The sequence below is a fragment of the Simochromis diagramma genome, unplaced genomic scaffold (genome assembly GCF_900408965.1).
Source record: "Simochromis diagramma unplaced genomic scaffold, fSimDia1.1 OVJJ01000368.1, whole genome shotgun sequence".
Lineage (NCBI taxonomy): Eukaryota > Metazoa > Chordata > Actinopteri > Cichliformes > Cichlidae > Simochromis > Simochromis diagramma.
Window position 1 is genome coordinate 160792 of NW_024386800.1, and position 19397 is coordinate 180188.

A 19397-nucleotide genomic window follows, 5' to 3' on the forward strand; every position below is an offset into this window, starting at 1 on the left:
GAACAAGACCCTGAGATACTTGAACTCCTCCACTTGGAGCAGGAACTCATTCCTGACCCGGAGTGGGCACTCCACCTTTTTCCAGCTGAGAATCATGGCCTCAAATTTGGAGGTGCTGATCCTCATTCCCGCTGCTTCACACTCGGCTGCGAACCGTTCCAATGCGAGCTGGAGGCCTTCACCTGATGAAGCCAACAGAACCACATCATCCGCAAAAAGCAGAGATGAGATTCTGAGGCCACCAAAGTGAAAGCCCTCCACCACTTGGCTGCGCCTAGAAATCCTGTCCATAAAAATTATGAACAGAATTGGTGACAAAGGGCAGCCCTGGCGGAGTCCATCACCCACCGGGAACGAGTCCGACTCATTGCTGGCTATGTGAACCAAGCTCTTGCAACGGTTGTATAGGGATTGAATGGCCCATAGCAATGGGCCAGACACCCCATACTACCGCAGCACCTCCCACAGGACACCCCGAGGGACACGGTCGAATGCCTTCTCCGAGTCCACAAAACACATGTAGACTGGTTGGGCAAACTCCCATGCACCCTCAAGTATCCTCGAGAGGATAAAGAGTTGGTCCAGTGTTCCACGACCAGGACGAAAGCCGCATTGTTCCTCCTGTATCCGAGGTTCGACTAGCGGACGAACTCTCCTTTCCAGCACCCTGGCATAGACTTTCCCAGGGAGGCTGAGGAGTGTGATCCCCCTGTAGTTGGAACACACCCTCCAGTCCCCCTTCTTAGAGCTGGGGACCACCACCCCGGTCTGCCAGTCCACAGGTACTGCCACTGATCTCCACGCAACATTGTAGAGGCGTGTCAACCAGTACAGCCCTATAACGTCCAGAGCCTTCAGGAACTCAGGGCGGACCTCATCAACACCAGGGGCTCTGCCACCAAGGAGTTGTTTAACTACCTCAGTGACTTCGCCTCCGGAAATTGGCGGGTCATTCCCCTCATCCACAGACTCTGCTTCCTCCTCGGAAGACGTGTCAGTGCAATTAAGGAGGTCCTCGAAGTATTCCTTCCACCGCCTGACAATTTTCTCAGTCGATGTCAGCAGCGCTCCGCCAGCACTATACACAATGCAGGTAGAGCACTGCTTTCCCCTCCTGAGATGCCTGACGGTTTGCCAGAATCTCTTCGAGGCAGTCCGGAAGTCTTTTTCCATGGCCCCTCCTAACTCCTCCCACACCCGAGTTTTTGCTTCAGCCACTGCCCGAGCCGCATTCCGCTTGGCCTGTCGATAGCTGTCGGCTGCCTCTGGAGTCCCACAGGCTAACCAAGCCCAATAGGACTCCTTCTTCAGCCTCGTGGCTCCCTTCACCTCTGGTGTCAACCATTTGGTTCAGGGATTACCACCACAGCAGGCATCAACCACCTTGCGGCCACAGCTCAATGCAGCAGCTTCAGCAATGGAGACGCTGAACATGGTCCATTCGGACTCAATGTCCCCAGTCTCCCTTGGAATGCTGTTGAAGCTCTGCCGCAGGTGTGCGTTGAAGATCTCGCGGACTGGGGCCTCTGCTCGACATTCCCAGCACACCCTTACTATGCGTTTAGGTGCGCCAGGTCTGTCCAGCGTCCTCCCCCGCCACCTGATCCAACTCACCACCAGGTGGTGATCAGTTGATCGGTAACCCTATCCCGGGCAGGGTAAACTGTTCCCTCGATGTTACCTTCATAAGGGTTTAATTACACGAGTATAATTAATGTAATAATTTTTGGAAAAGTCTGGATGCTGACCTGAGAGCTTCCAGTGTACAGTGTGGACTCTTTAGTCCAACAGACAGAAGCTTAACGCCTGAATCCCGCAGGTTGTTGTTACTCAGGTCCACCATTCTCATTGAGCTGAGAACTGAGGACAGCGCTTGACAGCTTCTCTCCAAAAGGTTACAGCCAGACAGTCTGAAAAACAAAGGTATTTAGGATCAAATGAAACCAATTTAAGTGTTCAACCCAAACAAGAAAGATAAAAAGTTTAATATGCACCTAATTAGGGATGGGTATCGAAAACCGGTTCTATTTCAGAACCGGTTCCCACTGTTTCAATTCCTTGGAATTGTTTGCCATTTTTGCAAACGATTCCCTTATCGATTCCAGTCGCCCTGAATGACGTCACCACGTTGCGGAGCGTAATTTACCTGGCAGGAAACACTACGAATATGCAAAAGCATTTGCTCACAAAACACGTGATAACCTTAAATGAATGTCATGTTTTTAATTCCGCTCCGGACTCGTGAATCTCCACCCAGCAGCAGCGGTAACGTTTGCACGTCCTCTCCCGTTAATGCGGCAGGTAAATAATCAACTAACAGTGCATATTATGTTAGCGCGATCTGCCTTATCTGCCATTACTGCCATTACTGTGCGTCTAGGTGACCATGATGAGAGACACAGACAGAGTCTGGCTGGCGCTCGCTGGCAGTTCTCGCTGCAGTCTACCGGTAGCGTCTCCTTTCAAGCCAGGATAGACTAATGTTACCGAGCAGTGACTAAGCTTATGGTAAAAGGCTTGCACCCATTTGCCACAGCAGATGCCCCCGATTTTCGGTAAGTGAATGTGTTTAATTGTAGGCAGGGACATTACTGGATATTCTTGTGTAATTGCCACAGAATAATTTATGTTATACTTTGTTATTGCTACAGAAGAATATTTATTTTATTATTTTACATTTACAATTTTTTTCCCCGGGGTCCCTGTGACACCACATTGAAGAACCGTAGGCTGGATCTCTTAAGATCTCACTGCTGGGTTTGTAAGGCCATGTTACTCCTAAATTTCTATCTTGTTCAAAGAGAAGATATAAAACAAAGTTCTAAGCTAATCGACCTTAGTGTTCTCCTTTTTTAAAAAGAATCGATAAGAGAATCGATAAAGAATCGAATCGTTAAACAGAATCGAAAATGGAATCGGAATCGTGAAAATCGTATCAATACCCATCCCTACACCTAATGCATAACAAAATAACTTAAAATACATATATATTACATTTCCTCATTAAAACACAGATATACCACATTATTTAAATGGAAACCAGTAAGGACTTGTTAGATTTAGCGATTCTAGTCTAGCACTCTGTCAGTGCGTCCCAGGGTGGCTGTGGCTACAATGTAGCTTGCCATCACCAGTGTGCGAATGTGTGCGTGAATGGGTGGATGACTGGATGTGTAAAGCGCTTTGGGGTCCTTAGGGACTAGTAAAGCGCTCTATAAATACAGGCCATTTACCATTTACCAATTTAGTTCAGTACCTGCAGGTACAGTCATATAGTACTGCTGATCACTTTCCTAATTTTAAAATCTGTGAGTATTGTTCCTTGATACAGTTCAAAATAATCTTTTTTTTTTTATAATAACATACCGAACAATGCTATAGACAATCAGCTCATCTTTTATTTAAAATAAGCTGTTTAAGTATGGTTAAGGACAGCCCTCAGTTCTTGTAAAATTCACTTTCCATGACTTATGGTTTAGAGGTTAGTAAAAACTGTAACCATACTAAAAGAAATCTGCCTTATTATTGGAAAGCTAATTTCTTCAGAGACAATTATATATATTTTAGAACATGATTTAAAAAATCCAGCCTCGGATAAAGCGGATGAAGATGGACGGATAAATGGATTTAAAAAATATGACAGGAGGGAGTGAAAACAAACACAAATATTGCACCAGGGCATTTGTTTGGGAAACAGTACGATAATATTTTGCTTAGTGTAGGATATAATTGCAGCCTGCAAACACTCCTTTCAATGTGAGAGAAACTAAAATGTTACGAATTAATTGTAAAACATTTGCTCTAAAATACCAAAAAAGCAATGAGTAAAATGTAATTCAGTGGGAACTCCAATTATGGAAGCCTTCAAGGAAGACATAATTTTTATTACTTTGCTGTAATTTTCTGATACCTAGCAGCCCACTTTTGAACACACTTGGAAAACCTTCAAAACTTAAATGACCAATAAGGTGAAGTCCAAGTTTTCCTTTAACTTGGATTTCATGATGATTGCCATATCAGAGATGTAAAAGAAAAAGAGAAAAGAAAAAAAAACTAACAGTAAGTTACAAACCAACTGACAGCCAGAAAAAAAATGAATATAAGAAATCTGTGTTAGAAACCTGAGGCTGGTAAACCTAAGTCCTATGTCCTATGTTCTTAATTTGGTAAAATGGATACGCTGACTGCTTGGTAATAAAAGCTGAATAATTATACAGGGTGGGCCATTGGTGTATATGGATACACTGTAATAAAATGGGAATGGTTGGTGATATTAAAGTTCTGTTTGTGGCAGATCAGTATATGTGAGGGGGCAAACTCCTCAAGATAGTTGGTGACCATGGTGGCCATTTAGAAGTCGGCCATCTTGGATACAACTTTTGTTTTTTCAATAGGAAGAGGGCCATGTGACACATCAAAACTTATTGGTAATGTCACAAGAAAAACAACCATTCCCATTTTATTACGGTGTATCCATATAAATGACCCACCCTGTAGAGAGCGTAAACTGGTTAGGGTGGTAAGGCATAATACTTCTGCAATAAGAACACTGATTATGACATTTTTCAAACATCCGAGACAAACTGAATTGAAGAGAACATCAGATAAGTCTACATGCTTTTGATATGAAAAAAAATTGGTAAGGATTTTTTTTTCATGTTTGAAAAGTTATTGATTATCATAAGGTGGGCAATATTGGTCATTTGATAAGGGTCACACTAAAATGTTCTAGAAATTGTGACAATTTCTGCAGCTATGAAATAACTAAAAGAAAGTATCATATACTTGATGAGTGCTGCCAATGTTTTGAGGGGCCTATAGAAATTACATTGTGTCGGTTTTAAATATTGTGTACCTGATTATCTTTTTTTTTAATAAACAATTTTAAAAAAGAAAAATGGACTTATGTGTTATGTCTTATACACACAAGCTGTGGGCTAGACTTCCGGGTGAGCGTATGCTGGCGTGTCTGTCTGCCACTGCTCTCCATGTGTGTGTTCTCCCTGTTTAGCTCCATTTTAATTTTTCGCTAAAGTTTCAGTAAAAAGGACTAGATGTTACAGTCCCTAATAATGCATTGCTTTCAATGAAGGAAGGCTGTTAAAAGGAAAGGCAGCCCAGAAACTTTCCCAGTAGCACACATCGTTATGTGCCTAAACTTTCAGTCTAATCTGCCATTTTTTCTTCCTTGGTTAGGTTTAAGGATTAGAGATCTGATCTAGATTATCATATTAAAATTAGTATTTAATTTTACTGTTTTACCCTTAGAGCATGGCTTTTTTAATAGACCCTGGAAAACCTGGATTTTATCGTTTTTCCTGTGATCGACTCTCCTGGGGACCTGACTCACCAGGCTAACGCGAGCCCTCGCTGCCCTTCTCCATGCACTACTGTCTGGCCGGTCACCGCTGTCAGGGTCTTGTGTGTGGATGAGAAGAAGAGGACCCAAACGCACGACTCACGGTGCAGGATAATGGTGTTTATCGGAAAGGATGACACAACGAGAGCAGGAGATGAATGGCTGGCTGACTGGACTGGACTGGACTGGACTCAACTCAACTCAACTCAACTCAACTGGACTGACTGACTGACTGACTGAACTGAACTGAAAACAAACAACATCAATGACAAGACAGTGAGCGAGTGGAAACTGAGGACTTAAATGCGCTGATGAGGATGATAATGAGAGACCAGTGAGTACACAGCTGAACTTAATCAAACTAACATCACACAGGAAAGGAACTGGCACAACAAGGCAGGAAATGTGAACGAGTGAGAAATAAACCCAACATGAACAAACTGAAAATACAACCCAGGAACCCTGACAACCGCATTCAAGTATCTGTCTTCTAAAGCTGTCAACGGTGTGCACAGTGCCAGGTAGGTAATCACAGCTACTTTTCTGGCACTGGACTGTAAATTGTGCCCCAGTGGCATGCTGGCTAACGCAGTTTAACTTGGCTTTGTGATCAAATGGAGAAACTATGATTCCCCTTTTAATGTATAGATATGTGCATATTTGCATGTACACATATATTTTTACAAAGATATATGGATGTCTCACAATGTTTTCTATAACGTTTTCATCTTATCTATTTTAATTCTTTTTATTTGTTTATATTATCCCTCTGTTCAGCACTTTGGCCGTCACTTGATGTCCTTTAAATGTGCTATATAAATAAAGTTGACTTGACTTGACTACTTACAGAGCTTTGTTAGAGGCTTTGACCAATGGGAGCAGCCTCAGAAGAGCCTCCTCTGAAGCAGAGTATTTCTTCAGGTCAAACACATCCAGATCTTTTTCTGATGACAGTAAGATGAAGACCAGAGCTGACCACTGAGCAGGAGAAAGTTCATCAGAGAGACTTCCTGATCTCAGGGACTGTTGGATTTCATCCACTAGAGAACAATCATTCAGTTCATTCAGACAGTGGAACAGATTGATGCTTTTCTCTGCAGACAGATTCTCACTGAGCTTCTCCTTGATGTAGTCAACTGTTTTCTGATTGGTCTGTGAGCTACTTCTTGCCAGTGTAAGCAGACCTTGTAGGAGAGTCTGATTGGTCTGCAGTGAAAGACCAAGGAGGAAGCGCAGGAACAAGTCCAGGTGTCCGTTTGGACTCTGTAAGGCCTTGTCAACAGCACTCTGGTAGAAGTGTTTCTCTGCAGATTCTCTTGTTTCAGACTTCTGGGAGGTTGTTTGTAGTTCTTCCAGCAGATTGAGTCCAGAGTCGATGAAAGTCAGATGGACATGAAGAGCAGCCAGAAACTCCTGAACACTCAGGTGGATGAAGCAGAACACCTTGTCCTGGTACAGTCCTCTCTCTTCTTTAAAGATCTGTGTGAACACTCCTGAGTACACTGAAGCTGCTCTGATATTGATGCCACACTCTGTCAGGTCTGATTCATAGAAGATCAGGTTTCCTTTCTGCAGCTGATCAAAGGCCAGTTTTCCCAGAGACTCAATCATCTTTCTGCTCTCCGGACTCCAGTGTGGATCTGTCTCAGATCCTCCATCATACTTGGCCTTCTTCACTTTGGCCTGAACCACCAGGAAGTGGATGTACATCTCAGTCAGGGTCTTGGGCAGCTGCCCTCCCTCTCTGGTTTCCAGCACATCCTCCAGAACTGTAGCAGTGATCCAGCAGAAGACTGGGATGTGGCACATGATGTGGAGGCTTCGTGATGTCTTGATGTGAGAGATGATCCTGCTGGCCTGCCTCTTATTTCTGAATTTCTTCTTGAAGTACTCCTCCTTCTGTGGATCAGTGAACCCTCTGACCTCTGTCACCATGTCAACAGAGTAAGGAGAGATCTGATTGGCTGCTGCAGGTCGTGTGGTTATCCAGAGGTGAGCAGAGGGAAGCATTCTGCCCCTGATGAGATTTATCAGCAGCGCATCCACTGAGGTGGACTTTCTAGGGTCAGTTAGGATTGTAGTTTTGTGGAAGTCCAGCGGAAGTCGACACTCATCCAGACCATCAAAGATGAACACAACCTGGAAGTCTTCAAAGCTGCAGATTCCTGCTTCTTTGGTTTCAGGAAAGAAGTGATGAACAAGTTCCACCAAACTGAACCTTTGGTCTTTCAGCACATTCAGCTCTCTGAAAGTGAATGGAAACATGAACTGGATGTCCTGGTTGGCTTTGTCTTCAGCCCAGTCGAGGGTGTATTTCTGTGTTAAGACTGTTTTCCCAATGCCAGCCACTCCCTTTGTCAGCACTGTTCTGATTGGTTTATTTCTTTCAGGTGAGGCTTTAAAGATGTCTTCTTGTCTGATTCTTGTTTCTGGTCTGTCTGGTTTCCTGTTTGCTGTTTCAATCTGTATGACCTCATGTTCATCATTGACCTCTGCAGTCCCTCCCTCTGTGATGTAGAGCTCTGTGTAGATCTGATTCAGAAGGGTTGGATTTCCTGCTTTAGCAATCCCCTCAAACACACACTGGAACTTCTTCTTCAGGTTTGACTTAAGTTCATGCTGACTCCAATGCCAGTTCCTAATGGAAGTTCCTAAACAAAAAACAAACAAACCAAAAAAATCTGTTATAGAGTCAGTTGAAGGTATGACGTTTCAATTTCATGAAAGGTTAGTACAATGTTTCCCAACATTTTTTAGCTATGGTACATATTTCACTTTAGAAAAATCCCACAGCACACCACCAAACGGAATTGTTCCCAGTATATCTTTTTTTTAATCTTTCTTCTGACCACTACTCATGCTAGGGCCTTCATCTGGGTCAGAACTTTCTCAGGGACCGGTTAACTACTTTTCAGATATTTATCTATTGCAATTATACTCTGCGTTGTCTCAGCATGACCATGTAATTTCTTCTTCGACTTCTTTTTACTGTCAGTTGACAACACCTTTAATTAGAGTATAGCACACTTGATCTCTTCTCACACCACACCTATGTGCTGTGGCACAGTGATTGGAAAACACTGCATTAGTAAATGCCCAATTTATCAATGTGCTTATATCTTTAGTAGAGTAATTCCTAAAGTGTAGGCTGGGGCTCCATAGTAGGCCCCACGAAATGTTTTTGAACTACAACTGTTACTGTATTTTCACGACCATGAGGCGCACTTAAAAGCCTTAGATTTTCTTCAAAAAGTATGGCGCGCTCTATGGCGCAGTGCGCCCTGTATGTTGTAATGAGGACATAGTAGAGAACACCATGAGAACGCTAAAGGGTGAAGTGTGGACGTTGACTTTATCGCACATACCTGTATAAAAGAACAGGTATGTGCGTTATGCAGGACATCATTGTTTTAACAATCCTGAAAATGGCAAAGAGACACGCTTACAAAGCACAGTTTAAACTGAAGGCCATCAGCTACGCGGAGGAACATGGAAATCGAGCAGCGGCGAGAGAATTTAAGATTAACGAATCGATGGTTCGCAAATGGAGGAAGTTAGAAAACAAGCTCCGGCAGGTCAAGAAAACGCAGCTGAGTTTCCGCGGACACAAGGCGAGGTGGCCCGAGTTGGAGGAAAGACTCGAGCGGTGGATCATCGAGCAAAGAGCGAGCGGGAGAAGCGTTTCGACGGTCACCATTCGGCTAAAAGCAGTTTCACTTTCACTTTTTATGAAACGGTGCCATTTTTCCATCCGGACCAGGAATACGGTAGCGCAGCAACTTCCAGTGGATTATAATGAAAAGCTGGCCATCTTCCGCTCCTACTGCAGCAAACACATTGGCGACAAAAACATCCAGCCCAGCCACATCACAAACATGGACGAGGTCCCGCTCACTTTCGACATCCCGGTGAGTCACACTGTGGAGAAGAAGGGGACCAGCACGGTAGCGATACGCACAACGGGGTATGAAAAGTCTTCTTTTACTGTTGTGCTTGGCTGCCATGCTAATGGACAGAAACTGCTGCCTATGGTGATTTTTAAGTGAAAGACTTTGCCTAAAGAGAAGTTTCCAGCAGAAATCATCATTAAGGCAAATGAAAAGGGTTGGATGGATGAGGAAAGGATGAAAGACTGGCTGAGGGAGGTGTATGTAAGGAGACCAGGTGGTTTTTTCCACGCATCACCATCACTCTTAATCTGTGACTCTATGCGTGCCCATCTCACAGCCGATGTGAAAAAACTAGTGAAACAAATGAACTGTGAGCTTGCTGTCATTCCGGGAGGCCTGACAAAGGAACTCCAACCGCTGGACATCGGTGTGAACCGCCCGTTCAAAGTAAGGCTGCAAGCGGCCTGGGAGCGATGGATGACCGATGGAGACCACAGTTTCACCAAGAGTGGAAGGCAGCACCGGGCGAGTTACGCCACAATTTGCCAATGGATTGTAGATGCTTGGGCTAACATGTCTGCTGGCACTGTTGTTCGAGCTTTCGCAAAAGCCGGCATCATTTCCGAGGAGCCGCACGGCACGGAAAGTGACTCTGACAGTGAAGAAAGTGAACCTGGCATGTTCGATGGAGATTTAGCGCAGCTGTTCAATTCAGACACAGAGGATGAGGACTTCGATGGGTTTGATTGATGATAAAAATGTGAGTACCAAACTTTGTTTTGCTCCTGCTTTATTTTTAAATACGCACACTTGTATGCTTGTGTGTTGTTGATGATGACGATTACTGGTAATAAAAATGTTAGTACCAAACTCAGTTTTGCTCCTGCTTTATTTTTAAATACGCATACGGTACTTGTATGCGCCCTATAATCCAGTGTGCCTTATGTGTGTGTTAAATACAGTAATGGCACACATAACTGAGATTGCGCCTTTTAGTACAGTGCGTCTTATGGTCGTGAAAATACGGTAGTTCTATATACTAAATGTATATATCTAAATGTTTTTAGATGTATATATATATATATAAAGTGAGTTCAAACAATATTACTCTTGTCTAAATATACTGCTCTTGTATTTAACCTGTCCTAGCGGGAGGTGGGTCACACATTGGCTTAACACTTTGCAGAGTGCTGGGTTGCATTAGCAATTCATAGTCAATATCCTGTGTGGTTTATCATTTTTCTAAATGCAATTCCGAAGAAATACATCATTTTCTATTGTATTTTTATAATGGTGAAGATTTAAGATTGGGTAGTGCCGCTGGATTTTCTAGTTTTTAAGTTGGCCGCAGTTATCTTGACTTTGGAAATGTCTGCTTTTTTTGGAAATATCCCCTTACTGCTCTTTAGATAGGCTGCCAGCTTCTCCTCCTTCATTCTCCTTAAGAAGTGCAGTGTGATCTTCACAAATGCCTCTTTGGTGCTCCTCCTCTGCTCTTCATCCTCACCTTCCAAAACATCCGCACAACCCCCTTGACATTGCAAGTATTCTGAGTTATCTGAGCTTAGAACCTTTTGTATCCTCTCCAGTTCATTTCTCACAAAAGTGATGATGTTGTCCTGCAGGACCTTGAACAGAACAGAACACCATGTGAATGTCACAGTCACCCAATAATACTGACTCAATGGCTGGTGAAAGATAAGACAGGAAAACAGGGAGATCAAGAATGACAAACACAAAAAAAAACAAACGGGAAATGGAAGATGCACACAGTAAAGAGATATCTATCTCTCACTCTCTATCTACAGATATCTGTCTCTTCAGAGATAGACAGATAGACAGATCACCTGATCCATCCTTAAGTATTAGCTTTATCAAAAAGGAATGTTTGGAGCCTAATGCTAGACACTAGACCTAACGCTGGACAATCAGAATACAGCAAACAGTTTATGGATAAAATGCAGCTGCTGAGGTCAAGATTGGTCAAATTAGTAAATGGTACATATAATAAGACATACTTTAAAATTGTTTGGGCAAGCCCAGCTGCCAGAATGTATCATTTTCTTTAAATGGTGCAGAACTGGATTCCCAATTTGCCTCACTTTGCCTTGCCTTGGCTCATTTCCAGTACTACAGAAAAAATAAAAACCAAAGGTTTTACCACCAACCTTGTGTTTGATCGAAAAGTGGCTCTACTTCCCGAGGCACAACATTAAAAAAGAAAAAAAGTAGTTGTTGTACATACCATAAATATAGGGTTCAGATCAGTTTGATGCTGCTGGGAAGACTGACCGCCGGGAATCTTTGAGCTCTCCCGGTCAACTCTGGAGGAATAAGGAAGAATAAGATTAACATAATGAGGCATTATAACAACAAGACAAGACATTATTTTAATGTTATTATTATTAGAAAAATCAGTCAGAACTCAGTTACACTGAACGTTTAATGCAGAATAGCGCAGAATCAAGTGGAAATGAAATCATAATCAAACCCTCATGAATGTGATGTGTGGCAGGCAAAGGTTGGGCACAAACACATGACTTGAACACACAGGAGGTAACTGAAAACGGCAGCTTTATTGATGCAGAAAACCCAAAACAAACAAGAAAATAAAATAAAATTTAAAATGGAAACTATGAACTAAGAGACAGAGCAGCGAGGGAAACGAGTATCATGGGTGACACACACAACAGCAATGGTGTTGGCCATGTTTATTGTTGGAGAAATGTTCAGGTGGCTGCTCTGCTCTGTGTTGACCTTCATTATAACAGTGGGTGGATTATATTCTTTAACTTAGGTACAGCACTTTCAGAAAGACATCTACTGTGAAGAAGTCTACTCCCGACTGCTGTGTAATCAATTATTGTAAATTTAAATGTTATCAGGAAACAGGGGCGGAGCGTGGGGGTGGCTTACTGGGCTTAAGCCCGGGTTGTTTTAACAGAAGCCCGGGGTATTTTGGAGTGTAATTTTTTCATAGCTACATGCCTGGCTGACAACTGTATAAAACAAAAAGTACACACAACATTCGAAGCACATAGTGCACACTGTGGGAATTTACGACTGTGCGTGAATCCCCCCTGATATTGGTATGATCCGAGCTCAGGCACTAAGCAACTGAGCGAGGGGGCGGGGCAGCTGCTGCCTGTGAGTGCACTGTTGGAGAAACGGAGCCAGCCATACTAAGGAGAGCTTAAGTTTGACCAGGTACCAAAGCAAATGATTCATACCGTACAAATAATGTAAATATGACGGTGTATCACAAAAGATTGATATCAAACTGATCACTTGACCAATATTACGTTACTTGCTCTTCAAGTGAATCAACAAATGGTGAAATGAAAAGCCGAACAAATGCTGTTTCTTTAGAGAGTCTTAGCTTATGTGTTTTTATTTCATATTTTCAGTTGTTACCCTCCCCGACTAAATCGGTTTCAGTTATGTACTGAAATATAAGAATGGACATTAGAGGGTTCTTTCGAAGAAAAAACTCAGGTAAATGTTATTTTATATATTATGATTTATATGTTGTTCAGTATATTTCTATGCAAAACAAGAGGGATTTCAGTACACAGCAGGATATTCACATTTGTAACCAGATATTTACACTTTAGGGAGAAAACATAAAACATTTTTACTGTACAACATCAATTTAGAGTAAACTTTTGTTTTAGATTAATATTGAAATATCTTTTGAATTAGTTAAATGTCAGAATAAAGAGAGACAGAGCTGTCTTTTTTTTATCACTTTCATCAAATTCAGGAGCACATATACACTAAGTTTATTGTTAATTAATAAGAAACTCCAGACGATTCCATTCTGAGCTGAAGAAGCTTCTGATAGGTTAGTAGAGTCCATGTGAGTAAACTGGTGGCACAGCTGTGGATGCATATAAGGCAAAACACAGAGCCTGTTTCTGTGACATGGGAACATCAAGAGATGTCAACCAAAACACCAGGAAAAGAACTGTGGAGCTCCATAAGTGTGGCTCAATTTTGAATACAATTTGGTGCCATTTGCAATTAAGAAATACAGATAGTTTCTCTCTTTACTCTTAAAGTTAACAAATATGGTTTTTATATTTATCAATCTAAAAAAATAAACATTTAGTCTGATTTGATGTTACAATTAAAAAAGTGTTTGTGTTTTGATCTGAAGAGTAAATATCTGGTTTCAACTGTATATTTGATGATGTTGGTGTTTGGCTTGATTGTCAGCACAGAGAGAGAGAGAGGAACAGAGATGAACAAGAGCAGGTGAGACACACATGTTAGTCAAATGGTCGTTTACCAGAAGTATCACCGTATCATAGGTACTCATGTATCTTGTACCTAGTGTTTCTTTTAAGGTTTGTTATTTTTCAAATTCTGTATTTATTAAGTTATGCAGGCTTGTTTGCACAATAAGGCTAAATAATTATATAAACTTTTCTCAATCTAAATATTGTACTTTGGTAAAATTAAAAAATAAGTGTAGTGCAGGTCTATGATGATTTTTAGTGCTACTATCATCTAGTTCTGATTCTGGTTCTGTCTTGGTTAAGTCCTCAGTAGCCCTGATTTTGAACTGTTGTAGTCCTGTTTTAATTCCGGATCAGTTCTGGGTCTGGTTAAGGTGTCCTGCACATGTGATATATATTTTTCCCTATATTAAGTCATTCTTTTTTGAACAAAACTCAAAACAGAGCCTATTAATCTTTCAGTCATTTCTAACCCCCCCTCCTAAGGGAAAAAAATAATCCCACATGCATACTACCCTTTAGGGCTAAGCCCCGGGTGTTTCAAATGTCTGGCTCCGCCTCTGTCAGGAAATGATCAGACAGAAGAGGGTTTTCAGGAAGCACTGTTAAATGTTCAGTGTCTATTCCATATGTTAAAACAAGATCTAGAGTGTCGTTAAAGTGGTGGGTGGGTTCTTCTAGATTTTGAGAGAAGCCAATTGAGTCTAATAACAGATTAAATGCCATGTTGAGGCTGTCATTTTTAGCATCTACCTAAATCCCCCTAGAAGGCTTCTGTTTAAGACTATGCTTCTGCCTCACTGTCCCCCAGCCATCCTGTTTCCCTGGCCGCTTGGGGAGTGTATCCCTAGGGACAGCTAGTGGGGCCTATTCTATTTTCAGCTGTACCTACTACAGGGGCCTGGCTATCTACAGGTTTTTCAGGGTGTGCGAAGCCGAGTGTCCAGTTCAGTGTTCCTGTCTCCAGAGCTGTAAATAGGCTACATTTATTACAAGTATCAATACTGCTAAAGAAGGCAGAGGAGTAACTAAATATCCGACACAATGAGCAGGAAAGTGTAGGGGGACAGTTGAAGAGGCCATGCTGTTAGCAAGTCGGCTATGAGATAAGCTAAGCAAGCGAAACCCTAAAGACACTTTGGAAACGTAAGGAATACACAATGAAATAAGAAGTTATATAAACGTTGTTTATACAATGTTTTTTCAGATAAGCTACATAAAAACACCACAGTATGCAGGAACAGGAAGTTGTGCTCTGGGCACCACCCCAAATTCACAATGATTTGATTATTTTTAACTGATTGTGCTTTTTGCATTGCCCTTGCTAAATTAAATTATAATGTATCCTCTCTGAAATTCAATGTCATTTATCAATCTTGTGCTCAGTTGTTGCTCCTACCATTAATGAAGATGGCTGTTGATTGTATCTTCCCCCTTACTTGAGGGGGAACCATTCAGACGAGGTAGTATGTGTTGGGGAACCCTGCTTACAACTGGCTTAAATAAGTTTTCACTAACCTATCGTGATAATATCCCAAGGATCAGAGGCTCAGGGACTTCTGTACAGAGGTAACCAGGCTTTGTACAGTTTGATAATCCACAGTCAGTTGTTTTATTTATTTATTTATTTATTGTACATGAACTATTTATTGTACATGAACTTAAAGAGCTCACCTCTCTGCAGCAGACGCTTGCTGGGCTTTAAAATCAACGTAGTGCTCTTTAGAGTCGCTGCTCTGTAAGGACACACAGCTAGGTGTAGGTCCAGGTTGGTTCCTGTGAATAATGATGGAGCAGTGATGTGAGTGCTGAGCTGAGACATGGAGAAGAGTCAAGGACAGTTGGAGATGGTCATCTTACCTCTGAGCTTTGGTCTGGCTCTCATGTTCCCCACACAGAGTGCTTTTAGAGGGAGGGACTCCCTCCTCTCTGTCCTCACACTGATCCATGCTGCTCAATTCACATCAGCTCACACACACTTTCTACCTTCACCTGCAGAGAAAACACAAATCATTCATGTGCACATCAACTGAAATCATGAAGGACACAAGATGCATTCACTGACACACACTGATTATTCCCGTTGAATGTGCAGAGAACAACACGCACTCCAATTTACTGCTAATGAGATAAATAAGAAGTGACATTTTGTCTATGTAAATTCAGGAATAGTGTGTGCAGAAATTTTCAAAATAAGAAGACTTTGTTTTTATTTTGATAGAGTCTTTTTGGTCTTGGCTTCTGACCTTTAACCTGCCCCTTATCATATGAGCAGCCCAATTTCTCATTAATTTAAAAACTTTTAAAAACCTGCTCAATCTCATTGGTGTTCAGCTCTAGTTTAACATAAAACCATTGCTTTTATTGTGCAAACACTCATTTATTTCTATTTTTGTTTGATGGTGTTTAATTTTGTAAATTTAGGTTGATGGCTTTATTACCTACTTGAGTGTAATATTTATGTTCAATTATTGATTGCTAATTAAGCAGAAACAAATTCAAAAAGAGAAATAATTCTCTCTTTTGTTATTGGATGGCTCTGTTTGGGAAATATTGCAGCCATTCCCCTGAACCTTGTTGGTGAACTGAATCAGTACTTTTTCCATGGATGATACAGATACTAACATGAAAACATGTTCAGCAGCTCTCTGATAACATCTGCTGCAGATTTTGGATATTTGTTTGTTTGTTTAATAATTATATGTAGACTAACACATCAGTTTAATTCTCTTATACACATTAATTCAGATCATGAATCAGATTTATGTTATGTGAAGTAAACAGAAATGTCTCACTCCCTGTTGCACTACTAAAGACGAACTGTTTTACAGAGCAAACATAGCAAACTTACAGTTTCTTCAAACACACACATGAACAACAAGCTCCACTCCACACCTGGACACTAAACACGGACACACAGGTGAGCTGCTTCCTGGAAGGAGGCGGGACTCCACCTGAAGCAGGAGAGGTGCAAGGAGGAGGAAGCAGATTTTAAGATAAATTTCTGATCATTTATGTCAGATTTAAATTTGTCTCATTTCCCTGTTCTTCTCTCTAAGTGGCTTCATTTTATTAACATAAGGAAATGACTTTGTGTCTTTCTCCAAAATTATAATTATGAGTAAAGTTCTTTGAAAAATACATCATTGTTAAAATTAACATAGCTTGGTAGTGGTAAAACAACATAGGGGGTGATCGTGGCTCAAGAGTTGGGCGTTCGTCTTGTAATCGGAAGGTTGCCGGTTCGAGCCCCAGCTCGGACAGTCTCAGTTGTTGTGTCCTTGGGCAAGACACTTCACCCGTTGCCTACTGGTGGTGGTCAGAGGGCCCAGTGGCGCCAGTGTCCGGCAGCCTCGCCTCTGTCAGTGCGCCCCAGGGCGGCTGTGGCTACAAAGTAGCTGCCATCACCAATGTGTGAATGACTGGATGTGTAAAGCACTATACAAATACAGACCATTTACCATTTGAGTGATTATGTTAAATGTGCTTCAGACATGCAGATGGTTGGGAGGAAGTGTTAACTGAGGAACATCAATCAGAGAGAAAAAAATATGAATAGTTTTTAAAAAAGTAAAACAACATACTTTTAACGGCTGTCTTTCAAAGTGATACAAACTAAAAACTCTAAAACTTTCCAAGTCAGCATTATTTCCCTCCTTTGTTTTCCACCATATTTGTAAGAAACAAAACTGCTTTTTATGATGTTTGGTGTTTTCAGCCAAGGTAATAATTTTCATTGAAGTTTAAACTAGAAAAACTGGTATAACTGCACACAGCATAGTTTCAGTTTCCAGCACAGCTGATCTTTGTGAGGCACCAACAGTAACAACATGTTATTTAACAGACCTGTTTGAACACTAACACATATTAGTATATTTGATTTATATGTTAAATCATACATCAGATTTGTTTTATGTAGGTAAAGCAAATAAAAATGTCTCATGTCCTGTTCTGCTCTTTCTGTTCCAACAGTTTCTGTGACGCCTCAATCATCGGCTGCCAGCAGGGGATTGTTTACCTGAACATTTCCTCATGTCTGAGAGTGTCTGACTATTGACGAGGTTATTAAAATGATATTCCACTCTGTTCTTTCCGTTTTTTAATCCTTACTTCTGTTTGTTATTAACAAATCTGAGTCCTTGTTACAAGAAAACACCAGCAGGCTGCTTCCTGATTTATAGGTCCTCAACTCTGCTGACCAGGAGACAACCAGGTCTCAGACCTGATCATCTGGACACAACCATCCGATTCTGTTAAAGTGGTTTAGGCCTTCACACCTGAACATTTCCAACTAAGTTACAAGAGACAGAGTTCACTGAGTCCCTGATATATAAGGACTCTGATAGCAGATAACAGCACTAAGTAATGTTCATTTGTGATTATTTGTGTTTCTCATTGTGTCCTGTGTGGTGATGTTAACCTTTACATATACCTACTCTAAAAATGTATTTTTTATAGAATAATGAAGTTGCTACAGAGCACAGACAAAGGGTTAAATGAATCTCCTCTTATCCGTGGAATAAATTTTCTTAAAGGGAACAAAAACAACCTTCTTTAACAGTTAATGTGTATTTACCTTTCAACAAATTTAAATAGAATCAGGGTTCTGAACCATACACCTCACACATTCTTGTGTGAGGTGTATGGAGCTATAAATGTGTTTCAGGCTGTGAAACTTTAACTTTATAACTCACTAAGAGTACTTAATTACAACGAACTAAGTTTAACATGTATCAATTCATCTTGAGATACCATTATGGAACTTTGTAATTGTGTTTAAGATAAGATTCAAGGCATTAGTTGGAAAAGGTTTGGAACCAAATCCAGGAGAACTGAGTACAAAGTGAACATGAAAACAATGGAACACAATAAAAAGTTCAAACACGTTTTTTCTCAGAGAGTTTTCTGCACATTATGCATGTAAACCTCCACATGCAGATATTATCAGTAGGATAGTAGGATTTTAAACATGCCTAAATACTCATTGTGGTTTTTTTTATGTCACTTCAGTAAAACGTAAATATCAACTTCTTAAGAGCAAAATTATTTTATTTAAAGGAAGGTCAATGTTACATCAGATTACTGATCAGTGTTCCACACAGACTGATTAAAATTGTTGTTCACAGTAACAAATGTTTCAGTACAGAGTTACTGAATATCAATAATCCATAATCATGTGGATTTGTCTTCAAACACAAGAGTGATTAAAGTTTATCCTGAAAGAAGAGCTGAACATCTGGTCCAAACATGACAGAGCAGAAACAAACATTCAAACTGTTAAAGGAGGAAACAAAGCAAACTTACAGTTTCTTCACACAGAGACACGAACAACAAGCTCCACTCCACACCTGGACACTAAACACAGACAAAAGGTGAGCTGCTTCCTGGAAGGAGGCGGGACTCTACCTGAAAAGTGTGAGAGAGCCACACCTTCATGTGCTGGGCTCAAAATATGTTGTCTGACTGCTCGGACTGGCTCAGGGTGACGCTGAGTAAAGTAAAGTAAAAAGTAAAATTTTATTCATATAGCACCTTTCAAGAGAAAATCACAAAGTGCTTTACAGAGGCAGAAAACAGACATTAAAATCTCAAACAAAACAAAATCAACCAAAAGCAAATTTAAACAGATTCGTTTTTACCTGCTTTTTAAAAGACATGACTGAGTCCACAGATCTCAAACTCAAAGGGAGCGAGTTCCAGAGTCTGGGAGCCACTGATACAAACGCTCTGTCACCTTTTGTTTTTTGACCTTGTATGCTGGACAACCAGCAACCCGTGGTCACAAGACCTCAGGGACCTGCTGGGGTGATAAGGAAGAAGAAGATCACTTATGTAAGTTGGAGCTACACCGTGCAGGGCCCTATAAGTCATGATTATGATCTTAAAATGGGCCCTGAACTTGACAGG

General features: G+C 41.2%; 1 long non-coding RNA gene across 1 annotated transcript; it reads right to left on the reverse strand.

Moving 5' to 3' along the window:
* Nucleotides 1-15451: 15451 nt before the first annotated feature.
* Nucleotides 15452-18997, reverse strand: LOC120729375. The gene is made up of 3 exons (XR_005694922.1): nucleotides 18795-18997; nucleotides 16342-16444; nucleotides 15452-15482 (listed from the first exon to the last, which is right to left on the reverse strand). It is a non-coding gene; the product is annotated as an uncharacterized LOC120729375 (long non-coding RNA).
* Between the last annotated feature and the right edge of the window lie 400 nt (nucleotides 18998-19397).